This window comes from Rana temporaria, chromosome 11 (assembly GCF_905171775.1).
Source record: "Rana temporaria chromosome 11, aRanTem1.1, whole genome shotgun sequence".
Taxonomy (NCBI): domain Eukaryota; kingdom Metazoa; phylum Chordata; class Amphibia; order Anura; family Ranidae; genus Rana; species Rana temporaria.
This window is the reverse complement of record NC_053499.1, coordinates 55,206,795-55,211,727: the sequence shown is the minus strand read 5'-3', so window position 1 is coordinate 55,211,727 and position 4,933 is coordinate 55,206,795.

The following is a 4,933-nucleotide window of genomic DNA, read 5'->3' as shown; positions in this document are numbered from 1 at the left end:
GCCGCGCCGTGTATAGACACTCCCCCTTGCTCGGGATTGGACAGATCATCCGTCCAATCCCGAGCAAGGGGGGTGTCTATACACGGCGCGGCAGGGAAAACACAGCTATTCAAACGAAAGCTGTAATGTTCCCCGCACGCTGATTAACGCGGCAGCGGCGGCTTTGCGGTATGCGGCGGCGGCGGTGGGTTTGCGGCGTCGGTGCGTTGCGGCGGCGAGGGGGGGGACACAAGTATTCGGCCAGGCATTGGGGGCATTTGCGGGAGTACAAGTACTCCCGCAAATACTCGGTATCGGTCCCGATACTGGTATCGGTATCGGTCCCGATACTGGTATCGGGACAACCCTAGTATTTTCCCCAATGGGGTTTTTGGGCAGCTCAATTAATGAATTGTAGGCAGTATGTAAAAAAGAGGGTATTTATTGTGTAATAACACGTACAAAAAGGGATAAAGTAGTATTTAAGACATGAGTTACAATGTTACAAAAATGATTAAAATTCCATACATAGAGATAACAGAACAGCAACAACAAGTGTCATACAGCCCTCCAGGCCCTCCCCCTGGTCTGCTACCATCGGTGGTGTTATCCCCATTCAATGATTCCCTGTAAGTCACATACGGCTAATACTTGCCGGGGGGGTTTTGTGTTGGGGATGCAGAGGGCTTGGAAGTGCTTTGGGGGTCCTCTGTGATTTGACGGAAGAGATCGGTTCAGATTATTCCATACCCAACCATACATACTGATTCGGTAACCTTTGCTATTTAATTCTCAAATTTTTGTGCAAATTTGTTTATGTTTTCTCTTCTCCCCTTTCATCCCCCCCTTTTCCAAAATGGGGGGAGGAGGGGTAGGAGTTGTAAATACATTTCAATCATTTTGTAAATCTTTTCTAGCAACTACACAACCTCTGAAGAAGACTTGATTAAGGGTTGAAACGCGTTAGAAACTGCCTTATGCTTGCACCTACCCACGCCAAGCTGTATGACACTTGTTGTTGTTGTTCTGTTATCTCTATGTATGGAATTTTAATCATTTTTGTAACATTGTAACTCATGTCTTAAATACTACTTTATCCTTTTTTATACATGTTATTACACAATAAATACCCTCTTTTTTACATTCTGCCTACAATTCATTAAAGCGGGGGTTCACCCAAAAAAACAAATTTTTAACATTAAATCTAGCAGAGCCAGCATAGTAAGGGCATTTACTTTTGGCAGGTAATTTTTTTTTTCTCCGTACATACCTTTATATTCTGTTTTTGTCCAGGGCTTCTGGGTTCCGATGACTGCGGGACTGGGCGTTCCTATCCTTCCGTTCGATGATTGACGGCTTGTGAGACAGGTCCCCTGTCACACAACGCACGTCACCAGATGTCAGGAAATAGCCGAGCTGCGAGTCGGCACTATACGGCGCCTGCGCAGTCAGCTCTACACGGTGGGCGTAGGCGCCGTATATTGTGCCGACTCGCAGCTCTGCTATTTCCGGAAATCTGGTGACGTGCGTTGTGCGACAGGTCACCTGTTTCACAAGCTGTCAATCATCGAACCGAAGGATAGGAACGCCCAGTCCCGCAGTCATCGGAACCCTGAGGCAGGGATAGGAATGCCCAGTCCCGGAGTCATCAGAACGCGGAAGCCCTGGACCAAATCAGAATATAAAGGTATGTACAGAGAAAAAAAAAAAGACCTGTCGAAAGTAAATGCCCTTACTATGCTTAGTCTAATGTTAAAAATTCGTTTTTAGGGTGAACCTCCACTTTAATTGAGCTGCCCAAAAACCCCATTGGGGAAAATACCCTTGATATGATTTACTAAAGGCAAATCCACTTTGCACTACAAGTGCAAACTACACGTGCAAAGTGCACTTGAAATTGCACTGAAAGGGCACTTGGAAGTGCAGTCACTGTAGATCCGAGGAGGACATGCAAGGGAAATAAAAAACAGCATTTTAGCTTGCACATAATTGGATGATAAAAGCAGCAGAGCTTCCCCTAATTTCAGATCTACCCCTCAGATTCACAGTGACTGCACTTCCAAGTGCGCTTTCAGTGCAATTTCAAGTGCATTTTGCACTTGTAGTTTGCACTTGTAGTGTAAAGTGGATTTGCCTTTAGTAAATAACCCCCTTTGTGTGTTGGTCTATCACAGCCATTGGATTTGCCTTTCATAAATAAACCCCAAAGGGGCACATAATTGTGAAGTGGAAGAAAAATGATAAATGGTTCAATTTTTTTTACAAAAAATTATATGTGAAAAGTGTGACGTGCATTTGCATTCAGCCCCCCCCCCCCCCCCCCGAGTCAATACTTCGTAGAACCTCCTTTCGCTGCAATTACAGTTGCAAGTCTTTTTGGGTATATCTCTACCAGTTTTGCACATCTAGAGAGTGAAATGTTTGCCCATTCTTCTTTGCAAAATAGCTCATGCTCTGTCAGATTGGATGGAGAGCATCAGTAAACAGAAATTTTCAAGTCTTGCCACAGAATCTCAATTGGATTTAAAGCGGAGTTCCACCCAAAAATGGAACTTCCGCTTATCCCACTCCTCACCCCCTTACATGCCACATTTGGCATGTAATTTTTTTAGGGGGGAGTGGGGGCTTCAGGAGGAGTGGGACTTCCTGTCCCACTTCCTCCTTCCGCCGAGGGGCTGGTAAGGCGATCGCCTTTTGGCAGCCCCTCCCTGTAGGCGATAGCATAGGACACGTGACAGGTCCTAGGCGATCGCCTGTCCAATCAAACAGCGCAGCGCGCATGCGCAGTGCCGCGTGCGCAGTGGGTGCCCGGCCGTGAAGCCGAAAGCTGTCACGGCCGGGTGCCCACAGTGACAATGAAGACGCCGGCCGGGGAGGGGGGGAGAGGAGCGGAGCCCCGGCCGGCGCGTCGCTGGAATGCTGGAGCAGGTAAGTGTCTGTTTATTAAAAGCCAGCAGCTACACTTTTTGTAGCTGCTGACTTTTAATAAACATAAATATTGGCTGGAACTCCCCTTTAAGTCTGGACTTTGCCTGGGCCATTCTAACACATGAATATGCTTCGATCTAAACCTTTCCATTGTAGCTCTGGCTGTATGTTTAGGGTCGTTGTCCTGCTGGAAGGTGAACCCCAGTCTCAAGTCTTTTGCAGACTCTAAAAGGTTTTCTTCTAAAGCCTCATACACACGATCAGATTTCCATCGGACAAATCTGTGGATCTTTGTCCGAAGGGCGTTGGCCGTGAACTTGTTCTGCATACAGACGGCAGAACTTTTTCAGCCAACTTTCACAAAACAACTTTTTTTTTCTGCTCTTTAGCGCCACCCTTTGGGCAACTTCTGCTAATGTTGTCTGATCGTTAGCATTGGTTTGGAGCATGCGTGTTTGTACTTTGGATTTGAAAACACGATCGGATAATCAAACGGAACACATTTGTTGTCGGACAATTTGAGAGCCAACATTTGTTGTCGGAAATTCCGACAACAAAAATCCGATGGAGCATACAGATGGTTGGATTATCCGACAAAACACGTCCATCACACAATTGCTGTCCGAATATCTGATTGTGTCTTCGGGCCTTAAGATTTCCCTGTATTTGGCTCCATCCTTCTTCCCATCAACTCTGACCAGCTTTTCCGATCCCTGCTGAAGAAAAGCATCCCCACATCACGATGCTGCCATCACCGTGTTTCAAGGTGTGTCCAGGGTGATGTGCAGTGTTCATTTTCATCCTTCCTGTTTGTCATATTTACCATTATAACAGAAAGTGAAAGGAAACCCCACATTTTGGGTAGTTCCCAGAACAGTAAAAGAGGGGAAATCTTCTAATGGGAACACTAGTCCTGGTGACCCTGGTAGCAACCTGGGATTTACTCACTTCAAATAGATCTCCTCTCACTTCCTGTTTTGGCTATAGGACAGGAAGTGAAGGAAAATCTCCCCGGTGGGACAAAGATGTAAAAAAAAACAAAAAAAAAAAACCTGGAGGCCCTCACTTACTCTAGGCAAAAGTAAGGCTAGCTTTACTTATATAGACTTCCAACCTGATAAAAAAAACACTGGCCCGGATTCAGCAAAGAATTACACCGGCGTATCCATAGATACGCCGCATAAATTCAAAGCTGCGCCGGCGTATCTACTTTCTGTATTCAGAAAGCTATATACGCCGACATTAGCCTAAGATCCGACTGGCGTAATTCTATGTAAATTACCTAGTTACGTCGATTCACCAACGTACGTGCGCCCGGCGGTAGTTTTTTACGTTGTTTGCGTAAGGCTTTTTCGGCGTAACGTTGCTCCTGCTATTAGGTGGCGCAGCCAATGTTAAGTATGGACGTCGTTCCCGCTTCAAAATTTGAATTTATTACGTCGTTTGCGTAAGTCCTTCGCGAATAGGGCTGGAAGTAATTTACGTTCACATCGAAAGCAATGACGATTTGCGTCGGAATTTCGAGCATGCACACTGGGATTTTTTCACGAACGGCGCATGTTCGTAAAAAAACGTAAAACACACGGGGTCAACCTAATTTAAATAAAACACGCCCCCTCAACATCATTTGAATGACGCGTGCTTACGCCGGCCCCATTTACGCTACGCCGCTGTAAGTTAGGAGGCAAGTGCTTTGTGAATACAGCACTTGCCTCTCAAACTTACGGCGGTGCAGTGTAAATACGATACGCTGCGCCGCCGTAAGAAGCGGCGCAGCTACCTGAATCTAGCCCACTGACACCTCCCACACGTTTACTAGAAGGCTTGCTAAGTTTTATCATTACAACTCAGGCATTTATTAGCTTTCTAACACGTATTAACACCTCCAAACTCAGGAACCGTTTTGGTATTAAAATGTAAAGTCTTCAACATAATCTCTTCATAGTCCTGAGAAGCCCGTACTGCGCATGCGGCATCCCCGGCCTATTCCCATCCAGTACGGAGGCTTCCTGATACCCCTTCCAGC